This window comes from Macrobrachium nipponense, chromosome 4, assembly GCF_015104395.2.
Source record: "Macrobrachium nipponense isolate FS-2020 chromosome 4, ASM1510439v2, whole genome shotgun sequence".
In the NCBI taxonomy this organism is placed as follows: domain Eukaryota; kingdom Metazoa; phylum Arthropoda; class Malacostraca; order Decapoda; family Palaemonidae; genus Macrobrachium; species Macrobrachium nipponense.
Genome location: NC_061100.1, coordinates 105,316,631 through 105,332,903, shown reverse-complemented (window position 1 = coordinate 105,332,903; position 16,273 = coordinate 105,316,631). Strand labels below are relative to the sequence as shown.

Genomic DNA, 16,273 nt, shown 5'->3' with positions numbered 1-16,273 from the left:
ACTTGTTTACTTGAAAATAAACTACATATACCGGACAATGCTACCCTGATAATCACAAACATGTCAGGTCCTTAAATGCTACTAGCTCCTTGATAGAGAGATCAAAGGTTGTCCAATTTTAAGCTAAATTTGAATGAATATCATCTTCAATGACTGCAATGTTAAAAATGCAATGCCTAGTATTTACAGGTAACACCCAGTTACTAACTATTTCAAGGCCCATAACACCTTCCTTTTTTAATATAACTAATGAACTAGGCTTCTGATTAATGTGAAACCGAAACCACCCGAGTTTGAGACACCGACCTTATTAAGAAAAATGGATTCAAGCATCTACTCCACATTATTGTCTTACTTTATATCGAGAAATGTCATATCAATTTTGTGGGCATGGTGAGAACAGAAATTAAGACCTGGCAACTAGGCGCAGAATGGCGTGTGCCGACCATGACGTGGGGCCCCGTGACGGTTACACCTGCCACGCCCCTCTTTCTGTATGGTTATCATTATATCAGTACAAGAAATTATATATATATACCTTTGATAGAGATAAGGTGTTTTTATTTTTCAATACAGGTATGCAGTCATTAGCGGGTTGAAGTATTGGAATGAAAAAATATTAGGTCTGGCAAAGTTTAAATTGGTTATATTATTTTATTATTCCCTGATTTCAATAACGTCGCGAAAGTAATTTTAGATAGAGTTTAATCGTGCTATATGTGAATTGATTATTGGTGAATATGATTGTTGAGGGTGCGCACATATGATCATTATAAATATTTAATATGGCTGGGGATTGGATGGAGGTGAAAGGATAGTAATACTTTATTAACAATAAGTGTATTGTCCATAGATAGTAGTTTAGCAGCTAACATTTTAATGAATAAAGTTACAAGACTGAAGTAGAATATATATATATATTATATATGATATTATATATATCTATATAATTATTACTATATATATACATAGTATATATATATAATATTATATTATATATACTATCTATAATATATATATCTATATTAATAATATAATTATAATAATATATATTATATGTATATAAATATAGTATCTATATATAATAATTATATATAATAACTATAATATATCTAATATATATATCTAATATATATAAATATCTATTATATAATATATAATATATATACTATATAATATAATATTAATCTATAATATAATAATATATAAATATTATATAAGATATAATATGTAGAATAATATATATTATATAATATAATATATATATAATATAGTATTAAGCATATATATATATATAATAATGATATTATATATAAATATTATGTATATAATAATATATATATATAATCAATATATAATATATAACATATATAATATAAATATAATTATAATAAATATATAATATATTATAATATCAATAATATATACATAATTATAATATATATATAAATAATATATATATAATAATATCTATATATAAATATATAATATATATATAATAATATATTATAATAAATAAATATATATAAAGAATATATATATATAATAATAATATAAATCTATTATATAATAACTAATCTCTAATCTATATATATATTATATACTTAACTATATATATAATAATCTATTTCTAAATATAATATAATATATAATAATATAATAATAATATATATATAATATCTATAATATATATATATGAAATAATATATAATATAATATACTATAATATATATAATATATTCTATATAATAATATATATATAATATTTGTTAATATAATAAATATATAATAATATATAAATATAATCTAATATATATAATAATAGGTATATAATATATAATATAATCTATTAACTAATATAATAATATTAATATAATATATATTAATATACTATAATATATAATAATATACTAATAATAATATATAATATATGATATATAAGATATAATATATAAGTATAATATATATATATAATTAAATATATAATAATTATCGTATATATTGTACTTAATATATATATATAATAATATATATATTATAATACTATTATATATATTAATATATATATATATATATATATATTATGTATATATATATATAGAGAGAGATAGAGTGAGAGAGAGAGAAGAGAGGAGATAGATGGAGATGAGAGTACCGATGAGCAGAGAGAGAGTAGAGGAGAGAGATAGGAGAGGGAAGAGAGAGAGAGAGAGAGAGAGAGAGAGAATCTGATAATGCATAATATTCAACTATACATGTCTGTGATAGTACGCCATTAAACATGAAAACATGATACCAACCTATTCAATCCAATCTTCAGTTTATTGTGGTCTTGTTCCCTCTTGTAGTATGTTAAAAGTCGCAACACAAAAGCATTACGACAACCTTGTGGACAATGGTGAAGCATTCTAGACATGATATAAAATGTCAATAGTAGGCAGTAAGCAAGGTGTCAGCAGGAGCCCTTGTCAATGCCTGTATCTAACAGACGTGTACCTTCCCTAGCACGATCACCTCTCTGACTGCCATCCGAGATTTTTATTTTTTGTCTTCTTTTTCGTAAGAATTGCCCATTAATTAAATAATAAACACAACTGAGGCTAAAAATGAGTTTATTCAAACATAATAACTAATCAGTATCTTTAGATTCCATCAAAGAGTAGTATAATTCACTACAACTTATATATTATTTGATATACATACAGAAAAGGGGCGTGGCAGGTGTAAACGTCACGGGGCTCCACGTCATGGTCGACACACGTCATTCTGCGCCTAGTTGCCAGGTCTTAATTTCCGTTCTCACCATGCCCACAAAATTGAGATGACATTTCTCGATATAAAGTAAGACAATAATGCGGAGTAGATGCTTGAATCCATTTTTCTCAATTAGGTCGGTGTCTCAAACTCTGGTGGTTTCGGTTTCACATTAATCAGAAGCCTAGTTCATTAGTTATATTAAAAAAGGAGGGTGTCATGGCCCTTGAAATAGTTAGTAGTGTATATTTAGGGAGTTCTCATCACAGGCCTTGGTGAGTATCCATAAACTCTGAAAATTATTTATTATTGAAAAACACCAACGAGTTTCAATTGTCCAAACTTTACAGATGATCAAATGACACTTAAGATTCCCTTTATCAAAACTAACATTTAGAGGCAAAATTTACCAGAGCAGTTGATGTTCATATGAAAATTACAACGTTGGGTATATTCCTGTACATCAGTATTCCATGTCAGTAAGTTTAATAAGGTTAAAATGCACTAAAGCTAACCTCAGACCAGACACCTTCTACCTAGTCGAATACGGGTTATACGAGACTTCTAAAAGACCATAATCCAGGACAACTTTTAAAATTGAGTTTGCCGCCATGAAAATTTCTTCAGCACCTTAATTGTAAATCATTTATTTCAAGTCATTCATTTCCTCCAGCTAAGCTATTTATTCCGCAAAACCAAGTCAACTTCAAACCATTAAAACTCTTGAAACTTGGCCAACTTCTAGACGGGGGAAATATTTCTAACGAGCAGGTGAAAATTATAGTTTCACCTCATACCTGGACAACTCGTAGGTACTGTACCATTATAATACACAAATACACGAGTTCAAGCACACACCCCAATACACGAGCTCAAACATACACACACACAACCTGGCAGCTACCATTCTAATGACAAGATATTCGAAAATGTATTACACAGGTCGTCTAAAGATGTTTATCGCAGTTCTTTAGCCCTCCTTTATGTCAAGGACACAAATGGTGAAAATGAAGAGACAAAATGGACATTTGTGGCCCCAGCTGGATATCTCTTCAGGGAGCCTAGGGATCCCAGTGTAAGAGAATGTGCTGAAATGCAATTCTTCAGAAAAACTTTTCGAAATTTCTTTGTACATGGACTCTAGAAACAATTGTAATCCTTAAACAAATACAAACATTTAACATTAAAATTTCACTGCTATCTTTATTTTAACCCCCCCAAAATTCATACATTCTTGAGCATATCTTATATCACAATTTTATTACGTTCTGAGAACACTAATAACATTACTCTTCGCATGGCATTTGATAGATGTTATAAATTGGAGCATATACATATTCCCACTGAAAACAAAATTATACGAAAACCCATTCATTTGACATTACAATCTCCTACAATTCAAGATGTTAATAAATTTAAAAAGACAAATTTAAAGAAATTGTTTTACAAATAACAGCAACTTAAAATATATATATATGAGGCTTCTGAGCAACTTGAGGTATGCCAAGACAATTAATGATTATGGCATTGATTATTAAGATAGGACTTAATCTGACAATAATGCTGGACAAGCAAGTGGACTGAACTCCCAACATGTTTACCAAAAAGGCTTTCAGCATTTTGATAGTGCATTAGAATACTGCTCTCATTACACCAGTAAAAGAATGAACAATTTCTGTACAGCAGCAATTCATGAACAGTCTAAATGAACAGTGGTTTCTCTTGTTAAAAGCTAGATCTACTTCTTGGACCCCTTGGCCCTTTTGTGGCTGGGAATAAAATGGCAAATGCTGATGCTTTAGAAGTGGGGGGAGGAGGGCAAGGGGAGGAGTCAGGCATATGAACGTAGAATAGGTGTGCTTTTTGAAGTTTTTTTTTTAACGTTTCCATTTTTAGGAGCTAGGTTAGGATCAGGAAGGGATAATGGGGGGATCCGCAAGGCTAGTTCAGCATCAGAGGGAAAAGAACTTTTGCAAATTTGATTCAATTGATAACTTAAGATTGCAAATTTAATTCAATTGATAACTTAAGATTGCAAATTTAATTCAATTGATAACTCAAGATTACAAATTTAATTCAATTGATAACTCAAGATTACAAATTTAATTCAATTGATAACTCAAGATTACAAATTTAATTCAATTGATAACTCAAGATTACAATTTTAATTCAATTTATAACTCAAGATTACAATTTTAATTCAATTGATAACTCAAGATTACAAATTCAATTCAATTGATAACTCAGGATTAAAAATTCAATTCAATTGATAACTCAAGATTAAAAATTCAATTCAATTGATAACTTAAGATTGCAAATTTAATTCAATTGGTAACTTAAGATTGCAAATTTGATTCAACTGATAACTCAATATTCCAAATTTGATTCAAATGATAACTTCAAGATTGCAAAATTGATTCAATTAATAACTTAAGATTGCAAATCTAATTCAATTGATAACTTAAGATTGCAAATCTAATTCAACTACCAACTTAAGTTTGCAAATTTTATTCAATTGATAACTCACGATAGCAAAAATTAATTCAATTGATAATTCAAGATTGCAGATTTAATTCAATTGATAACTTAAGATTGCAGATTTAATTCAATTGATAACTTAAGATTGCAAATCTAATTCAATTGATAACTTAAGAAAACTCAGTTCTTGAGTTCATGCTTATTACATTTAACATTTCATTGTTCAAGGTATGCTCGAGTAGCCCTACAAAACAAACAAACACACACACTCACATTACACGTACCAAAATAGTTTGGTGAAAACCATCAGGAAATGTAAGACTGAAAAAAAATCACGTTCAGTATATTATAAAACCGCGTTCTGTCTCGGTTATTTCAAACATTCACTAAAATTTATCATATACATTACTATCTCCATGTTTCAGAGAAGTCTCGTCGCCTCACCCCCACCCCCACCCCCGCAAATCTAAAGATCTTGACCCTTCACTAGCAAAAACAGGCAACACGTTCTACACGGTTTTATCCTCAGTCACAAAATATCCCAAAGGAAATTCTATCTTTCTTAACCTGATTCTGTAGTGACCAGCTGCTAAAGTCTCCTAAAATTTTTTCATTTTATCAGTCAAAATTTCCCTGTTAGTACCAATTAACCGCCTCAAGTTTCAACGTCCATGGTTAAGTCTAAATTTAAAGCTTTGCGCTTGGTAATCATGTATTCCTAAACCTTTCAGAATTCTTAAAATAAAATCATCTCCCACTTTTATTCTGCAAAAAGGTTAACACTTTCACCAGTATTTTATACCCAAACTTTCATTCACTTAACCGTATAACCTCATCTATACTCAACACTCTAATTTACTTTGCAGTAACTTCTCTTCAGAGAAAAAAGTGAGAGAGAGAGAGAGAGAGAGAGAGAGAGGAGAGAGAGAGAGAGAGAGAGAGAGAGAGAGAGAGATATTCAGTCATCTGTATTCTAAAAGCATCTTCAAGCACCAACGTCACAAAGTATCTTAGAAGAGGGGTGAGATATTAAGTTATTTTCTTTAATCAATAACAGGGACCCGTACTCCATTGCATAATATTACTTTTATAAAGATCAGAACATACCAGGGGATCAGTTAATGCTCTTCTTCACAGAATCTCAAATATGAAATTCAAAATAAAACATGATAATTACGTTATTACCCATTATAATAAGCCCAACATGAAGAAAGAAACTAAAACGCTCGTAAGAATATCACAGCAAAGTAAACTATCTGTGTAAGGTTGACCTCCCTAAAAGAGAAGAAAATTGCAAGGCTACCAGAAATTCACATACCTTGAAAAACTAAACTGCAGCAGTTCTTTTTCACGTGTGACAAACAACGAGATACTTAACCTCCCCAATTACAACAAAAAATTTGGCAACGGGCATTTAATCTACACAGCAATTTCTTGCTACTTATCTCTAAAATGTTTAAGGCCACAACAGTCCTTCACAGAAGTATTTCAGATTTTCATACAGTAAAGTTCGTTTATACCGAATTCCAAGGGATTGTCGACTGAATTCGTTATATGCATCATTCGTTATAAACTGGGATACTTAAAATGATCGGATGACCACACCTTTGTTTTGATACGGAATGAAATCCAGACGATAAAGTAACGATTCTCTTAAGTGTATCAAGGCTTCTAATATATTTCCATAAAAGTCAATGTTAGTTTAAGAAGTTATGTTTGTAGTATTTTCATAAACCTTTAAATGGAAAATTAACACGGCATACTAATTCTTCTGCTTCCTTGTGATATCAGGTGTTTGATGTTTTAACAATGAAAATATCACTTCGTTACATATATTTTTGTTCTAATAAGTCTGTCACCGGGACGTACAAAATATTTCGTTATATACCCGATTTCGTTATAAATAATTCGTTACGCACCTACAATTTTAAGTCCATTTATTTGAATTGGTACCGGGGATTTCACTTTCATTCGTTATAAGCCTGTACGTTATAAGAGAACTTTACTGTCTTTATATTGCTAATTATTTCCCTTCAAACACATTGGTATGAAAAAACGAAGATATTCTTAAGTTAAAGACGATACCTGAAATTCATATTTGGATTGTCAAATTCAAAATGAGTGAACTTTGAACACTTCAAAAAGATTAAGAAGCTGAATCAGACGAATGACTTGCATCATTTCAAGATGCAAAACTAAAAATCTACTGTGACAGAAATTCCTTGATTGAATATCAGAACTGCATAATAGTCTTGGTATATTATCATGTTCAGTTCCTAACATGTTAGCATATCCTAAAGGCAGTATATGCTTGCTTATCAACAACAATGATTTCCAGAGTCAAAGGGCTCTGTCGACATCATTGTGTATACTACCTATATCATTTAAAAACTCAAACCTCAGCAAATAATCAATGCTTTAACTCAATTTAAATACAATTCCAATAAGCTATTATGTCATCACTTTAGTAATAAGCAATTTGACAAATTTACGGACGAAAGTGTCAATACAAAAAAAATGAATCAAACTGGATTGCAACTGAAATTATAGAAACGTCCTGTAATACTGTACTAATGAAATAGTAATCAATAGAAGCTATATACTTATAATAATTACATTAATAAAAGTTTCATTAATGCCAATGCTTGTACATTGATGAGAGAGATTTAGGGATGAGGCTTTAAGTAAAAAAAAAAAACAATTATTACAAGACATTGCACCCAAACTTATTAGAAGTGGATGAACATTTCAGGTTGTCTATTACAAAGATCTCATTACTTTTAATTGGGGAAATCTTTAAAAAACAATTTGGATAAAACTTTTTCACTGATAAAATAACAATAGAGCACATGGACTCGAAAGAAATTATGAAATTTAAGTAAATTGAATATTACCTTTTAAGATTAGATTTGATGACAACTTGACAAAAGGTTACTTGTAGCCTCGCTGTAAAATGTTTTACTTTCATAAATAGGAACCATTCATATTCCCAAAATACTGGGGTACAAAAATCTCCTTCCAGTAAGTCAAAGATACCATGTTCTACTTCCAAAGTAGAACAAAATATTTTCTTATATTTGATAGTTTTCTCAATGTACATCAACACCAATCTCGTGACTGGAATTGTCCATTCAAGCAGGCACTGAACTTAATCTGGAAGAAAGTCAAGTGTTACTTAAAAAAAAAAAATACAGAAACCCCCAAACACCACACCCACCCTCCCACACACAAACACAAACACGAAAAAAAAAAAAAAAAAAAAAAAAAAAAAAAAAAAAAAAACCGTACCCAACCCCAAAAATTATTCAAGCACAGCAGAAATGTAGTTAAAACATGTATTCAGCACACAACAATTACGTATATGATATTGCAAGACAACCTCCCTATCAGTTTTTTTGCGAGGTAACAACCCCTTAGCTAATAGCACACCATCATAACTATACACTAACGAAGGTTAAAAGAAGGAAATAAAACTAGAGAATATATCAGTTTTGGGCAAGACCTACCGTATTAAAGCAAAAAATCAGTAGTAAATGTAATCTTACGCTGATTTGCCATACAAAAGTTTTAAAAACTCATTATTATTGGAAAAGGGAGAAAAGTGATTAAAGATGGTGTCTGGGGTTGTTGATGAGGTTATAATATAACTCAAGTTTTCCAGTTTTTAATCTATATGTCATTAATTACCAGTCCAAGTATTTAAAAACAGGTTCACTTTTCAAAATTTGTCGCTCTCATGTTTCCACTTAATTTAAAGTTCATATAAGAGAAAAATGCATAATTGCAACTTAACCAATATGTCTAGCTGAAAGCTTATAACATGGGCCAAGTAAGGAATATTTTCGAGGCAAAAATTGACTTTAAGGTCTAGAATCCTAAAAAAATCTTTATCTAAAATCGTAAAAAATCCAGTGATTGCAAATAACTGTGGTAGAAGATATATCTAAAGCTTTGTTTGGTCCCAGCTTCAATTCCTTATAACTTATCAGGAAAATATCCTTCATATGTTGCATCATCACTATGATAAGTGTATTAACAATGCCTCAAAACTAAACTCTGTCCAAAAGTTTTAGTACTCCTCTAAAATTCAGTTCATTTAGGTTATGAAAAAAATAAAAAGTTTTTAGTCATGCAAATGGAACTTCATAAGTTCAAGCGGAGGTGCAATACAATACTATCCTAATACTATCCTCCTGGCATTTCAACACATTTTTATCTATTTGTTAATTTATCTTTTTTTATTTTATCAGTGATTATCTCTTCTTCCTGTATTTCCCTTTGCCTCCTCTTACTACTTCCTAACGAACACCATATTCTTCGGATGATTGAACTTAAAGTCAATTACTCATGTGGGCTTCTTCAATAATAATAATAATAATAATAATAATAATAATAATAATAAATAATAATAAAAATAATAATAATAATCATAATAATAATAATAATAATAATAATAATAATAATAATATAATAATAATATCAAATAATTTAATAATAATAATAAAATAATAATAATAATAATAATAATAATAATAATAATAATAATTAATATTATTATTATTATTATTATTATATTATTATTATTATTATTATTATTATTATTATTATTATTCTAAGGGGTGCACAATAGCAAAATATTTTGCGAGTCCGTGAATAATTTTTAAAACGCTTTACAAATAGCTTTCGAAACCTTCCCTGGGTTCATCTTCAGTCAAAAAAAAAAAAAAAAAAAAATTATTTGAACGAAGATGAACCCATGGAACGGTTCGAAAGCTCTTTGTAAAGATTTTCTAAAATTATACACGGACTCGCAACATTTTTTTTTTATTATTGTGGACCCCTTAGAATATTATATATACTCTCGCGATAGTGTGTTTTTCCCAACCAATAATAATAATAATAATAATAATAATAATAATAATAATAATAATAATAATAATAATAATAATAATGAAATGCAAGAGGATAGAGGATTACGTAATTGTTAATTAAGCCCATTGTCTTCAACTTTTTCCCATCTGACGAAAGATAAATCGGTTAAATTCTACTACTATTGATACTTCTCTATCTTCGTCTTACATTGGAGCTCCAACGTCCAACATCTTAAGGCTTCCCATTCATCTGAATATCAGGCCAAGGTGAACTCCATCCAATCTGTTAAAAGAAAAAAATCAAAATGGCACAAAATTCACTTGTTGCTGACTGTTGCAAACTGTAAACAACTTCGGGATTTGTTTTCTCCTGAGAATATGGCACTAATTACAAGTTAATGCTTACACAAGACGCCCTGTGCTAACATGAATAGCCATGATTCGTGGCAAACCTTTCTGGAAATTAACTGATATTATAGGGCGCTATTGTATTACTTAGCTTCCAGCAAGAAAAATCCGCGAACTTTACGAGGCCTACCTTTAGCTTAAATTAATGAGTTGTTTTAAATTGTATACGATACTATGTAATTAACAAGACCGTCTAGCTGCAGCGTTAAAAAAGTACATATCGCTCATTTGTCAGAAGATCGACACCTTAAAAATTTTTTAGTTACTGATGCCACCAAATAGCCAGTTCTTTGTTCCATATCTTTGCAAAAACGTTGTTTGTATTTGTAATACTAATCGCTAGAGGGCATGTCATGTCACTATTACACTATTGAGAGTATCGAGAGTTTTAAACTTTTAAATTGCTTCTCCTGAAAAAATCAATTTTTGAGTTATGTCACTCTAATGGCAAATGAGCGACATGTCTATTAAACATAGACTACCTAAAGCACCCAACCCCCTAAGCTAGTCTAGGACCATGGACCGAGACGGTTGTAGAAATTTAAGTATGTCAATTTAAAATCGGCCACTCAGGTATTTAAATGGAGGAAAATAATCCAGAAGCAAATGCTATGAAACTCGAGCAGAAGCACAGATATTAAAAACGTTTAAGATTGCAGTAACATCATTATCTGGGCTTTGTGACCTTAGAAAAATTAAGTAGCCTACAGTAAACAAGAATGGAACAATTGGCGAGAAATAATTAAGGGTATTTACCACCAAGAACTATTAAATCTAATATTCCTTGATATAAACAAGTGTTGAACAGGGTTGACATATCAAAGTCGATTCTGATAACAAATGTGGTTCTTATAGTACTGCATACTCTCGTACGCGGTACCTTTAGAACAGTCTATAATATTCTTTCGGAAACTTTACCTATTACCAGTTTACTTTCTGAAGTTTATCTGCAATGCTGTGGTAACATTCTTGCTTGAATAAATTCAGGCTCTAGACAAGAGTTCCTAATACATTAGGAACTCTTAGAAAATAAGGTAAAATTTTTACCTTATTTTCTAACTTTATGCCATGCAAGTTCTTCATGATTCGTCACAGATGTATTGTTTTCTATATGGTAGTTAGATTTAGCCAGCCTTGTGCTGGCACGGGCTCTTGCTTTTTAGCAGCCAGTGAAATATGTATACATGGTATCGTTTCTTCATCATCTACCAGCAAAGTTCCAGCGCCAACTTGATTTCCCCCACTGCAGTTTTTTTTTCATCGTAGATACAAAGGAAGCTGTTCATACCTGGAAGAGAAAATTGAACAACTTGATACTTCAAACTTTCTGAAGAATCAGAAAACTAGTCAAGCTTGCAAGTATTTTACGACAGGTACTACATAAATTCAAGAAAACTTAAAGAATATTACTAATAATATCTTAATATTTTACCTATTTTATCATCTTGCCTTGCTGCTTTAGAGTAAGCTAAAGAAGGATAAGCTTTTAGGCAGTACTACAGGATGATAAAGGGATAAAAAATGCATTCTCGCAAGGCTCAGTCGGCGGAAAAAAATTGACGTTATTTAAGCGAACGAACTGTTCGTTGAAAGACCATTGGCTGTATATATTGGAAGGGGAAAGAAAACGAAAATTGTGCCCTTTACAGTAATGAATTACATTCAAATTATCAGAGATGAGTAGAGATAAAAGAGACCTAGTGAAACTTTAGATTACTGTTTACTTTTTTTCAGGTCCTGGTCTCCTGCAGGTGTTCTGCAAGACCAGGAAACAAATTCCTGAGATATATACTAGTATTGCACCAGCCCTAGTTAGGTTAGGTTAGATTGGGTTAAGTTGAGTTGAGTTAGGTAGGTAGGTAAGGTTAGCTTAGTAAAACTTAGGTAATTTGAGTGTGGGACTACAATGTTCATTCATCGTAAATATTAAATTAAAATTATATTTTTTCCTGTTCTTGACGACCACTACACTTACAGAAATGTTGTATTAGATTAAGCTGACCTTATGCTAGCACGGGCTCTTGCTCATAGAGTAGCCAGCAAAAACATACAGAATTATGTTAACGCAACTAAAACGTCATAGCTAGACTACTATGAACAGCCTACGTCTACGATCAATGGTGTCTGGTATAGTCCCAGACAAAAATAATCGCAGAAAAAAATTTTGACTAGGAAAAAACCACAAAAAACGTCACGTTGATTTACAGTCTTATGTCTATGTTTTAGCGTAATTCCCAACGGGTTTGTACTAAACATACCACAAAGGTGTATACAACATACCGGGTTAAAACCCTCGGGGGCTCAGTATCTAATGACACCTTTACCCGTGGTTCATTTTTTTTACATACATTATTTTTTTCCGTTCTTAACGACCTCTTACGACTCTGACACATACAATATCCAGGTAACGTAACTAAAACACCATGGCTAGACCACTCGGAACAGCCTACTATAATCACATCTCACTGCAAGTACCATTCAAAAACCTGGCTATTACGGTATCACCCTACTTAAAATTCCCTCTTTGAACGCTTGAAATGAACACCTGCCTACTGTTAGGTGGGACGGGCAGTAAACTCTGTAATGAAAACTCGTATCAGTACGAGATTTTGCTATAGTGTATTACACCCAGTGCCGTAATTTATAAGAGTATCATGAATCACTATCTGGTGGATATCGTATCCGCAGTTACGTTCCTTGCAGTCCGTGCGGAACTATTCTGTAGAATTACCCTGCAAGAAACGTAACCGCGGATACGACATCCACTAGGGACTGGGGCTTCCAATGTATTTCGCCGTGTTTAGTACTGGCCCCTGGGGGTTAATTACAGTCGGCCAAATAAATATTACTTTAAAGTCTTGTTCAGTAAGTAAAATAACGTAGGAAAACGTCAACTGTCATAGTCTACTATACCGCGGAATGAGGCCTTAGAATTACCGCCACTATTTGATATTAACTACCTGTCTATATCGATCACACAATGTCAGGGTCAAAAGTCAGTTTCTTACCCTTATGCCTCTTCGACTTAATAAAAAGACAACAACCACCATACCTAGTGAAATGAAGCAGGTGGTGGTCACGTCCAATCACGGGGAACGATCCCCACCTCACGGTGTGCCCTCTTCTGATAAATTCGGGAAATCAAAGTTATACACATATGACTTGTTCACCTATCCCTTTCACACGTCAAAACAACAGTAAACCAGGAAATCTGAAGAACACTTATGCTGGCGTTGTCCACGTGCATACCTACTAATCAAGTCATTTCAAACAACTTTGCCAAGGTAACCTTTTTTTCCAGTAAATCTCAAGAAATTATTTATGGTGGAGTTATCTCCCAAAGTCCACGTGCATAACTACTAATCGAGTCATTTCAAAACAACTCTAGTCCATCTAGGTAACTTTTCTTCAAACAATGAATAGTGTTAGTACAATCATAAGCCCCGCGACGTCATCCAAAAACAAGGCAAGCCCAATCTCACAAAGTTTAATATACAGACATTTAATTAAACTAAAAAAAACTGACATAACCTTAAAGGAGAAGGAACACGCTTTAAGAACTTCGAAGAGTGATCTAATAGGTTTCTTTTTACCCATGAATGTTGCGATCACTTTGTAACACACCGAATGAAAACACGGTTGAAATAAGCCCATTTTGAAACCACACTCACTGCAAATGAAAACTTTTTTTTACGAAGGATATGACGTCAATGAATAAAAGAGCGGATGGCAAAGGACTGATGTCGATGTGACCTCAATACACCAGAGTTTAAGCTAGCAAAAAAGACAAGGCTACAAAATTCCAGATACCAAGACGACGTTCAACGGCTGGAAAGTGGCCTTTATTCAACAACATTGAAGAAATTCATCCGAATGGCAAATTTAAACCGCATTTACTTTGTAATAATCTGACAAGAAAGGACAACAGTGTCTTAAACGTCACTGCTTAAAAATCGATAGTAAATAAAATATTTTCCCTTTAAAGATATTAGTATAAGTTTCATAAAGCTAAATGGGACAGAAAAACAAACAAAACTATCTTACCTTGAACAGGATCCTTCCAGGGAGAACCTTGTTACACAAAACCTCTCCAGGCAGAGTTATCACTATGACGTTACCTGTGAGACTATTCCAGGTTCAAGGCCTCCAGCTCCATACCAATACTCTTCCAGTTCCAGTATTCCAAAAGGATAGTTTTCCATTTTTTCAGGATTTGTCACTATATTGGTTTCTTGAACGAAAAAATTAATAGGAAATTCAAAATAATGTTCAGAATTTCTTTCTCCTAGGTGAAGGGTTTCGTCGTTTGAAAACAATGAAATGGGGGAAGGGTCGTTTAAACCTTTTACTGTACTTCAAAGCAAAATAATTTCAAAATAGAGCTCACAGAAATAATAATAATAATAATAATAATAATAATAATAATAATAATAATAATAATAATAATAATAATAATAATAATAATGATAATAATAGGGAAGTCCATATAATTGTGACAGTGCCCCAGTACACGTAGAAGTACAAACGCATGAAGACAAATTATATCTGAGAGAGAGAGAGAGAGAGAGAGAGAGAGAGAGAGAGAGAGAGAGAGAGAGAGAGAGAGAAGTAATTTTGGAAGTACATTGTAAAGTTGAACACGAGAGAGAGAGAGAGAGAGAGAGAGAGAGAGAGAGAGAGAGAGAGAGCTTACGTTACCTCAAAACCTACAAACCTTCTTCCAACTTTTTGACGACAAAATTTGACACTTTTCCCCTTTGGAAGATGGCTCCAGGACCTCCCCAGCCTTCCACCAAATAGCAGGGGAGTGGTCACTAGGCCTACTTGCCCCTCACCCTGACATCCAGAAGACTTCTGGCACACACCCATAGCTGCGAGGGTAGCTGGGCAGCAAGCCAAAAGTAACCCAAGGACCCAGTAAATGTGGTATGAATGCCACGACATCCCTTTAGCGCCACACCATCCGAGAGAAGGGATCGCACTTGAGCGTCTCAGGCCCCTGGCTCCATAGTAAGCCTCCAAGGTTCAAGTTCCCAGGAATATCACTTAAACTTACCGTTATGCTTTAATCGGGTAATTCCGTTATCTCTTTCCTTAAAGACATCGGTTCATTTGCTCCTATTTTTACCTTCGAAGTTTGGTTCTGCAAAATAAATAAATAAATGAATAAATAAATAAAAATAAAAAATAAAATAAAATAAAATAAAATAAAAAATCTACCTGTTACTTTTTCTACAATGTTTACAGCTGATACCTCCAACGCAGTTTTGTAGGGGCGCTATTTTCTTTGCCAAGACAAACACTTAATAAGTTACCAAGATGCACTTTGGGTTGATTGAAATTCTCTTTATTTCTCATAAGGCTCTGATAGAAATTTAATTTGTTATAAAAAAACCTTTATCATGTATAATTCATCTTTAAGTCAAAAGAAAAAGTGTCTTTCAAGATTCAAACTCATGGTCTGAAGTAACAAATTATATATAATTATCGTATTTTGATATTGCACTAGGAAGTGCCACTTGCCTCTCAAATCTCAAGCATCAGAACATAGTCAATATTCCACTTTCATTTATGGAAATGATTTCCTTCACCATCCAGTTTCACAGCAAAACCAAAAAGCCAGAACACAGATATTTAAACTTAAGCATTTCTAAGTTGTTACACCTGCAAGACCAAAATGCCAGAGTACAGATCTTTAAACTTAAGGCATTTCTAAGTTGTTACACCTGCAAGACCAAAAATCCAGAGTACAGATCTTTAAA

General features: G+C 32.0%; 1 long non-coding RNA gene across 2 annotated transcripts; it reads right to left on the bottom strand.

The window, feature by feature from the left end:
- Positions 1-5,282: 5,282 nt before the first annotated feature.
- On the bottom strand, positions 5,283-14,680 carry LOC135211695 (uncharacterized). Of its 2 annotated transcripts, XR_010313716.1 has the most exons (4): positions 14,556-14,680; positions 11,559-11,799; positions 10,312-10,386; positions 5,283-8,385 (listed from the first exon to the last, which is right to left on the bottom strand). It is a non-coding gene; the product is annotated as an uncharacterized LOC135211695 (long non-coding RNA). The 2 variants fall into 2 exon arrangements; XR_010313715.1 differs by lacking the exon at positions 5,283-8,385 and having other exon boundaries at positions 10,140-10,386.
- Between the last annotated feature and the right edge of the window lie 1,593 nt (positions 14,681-16,273).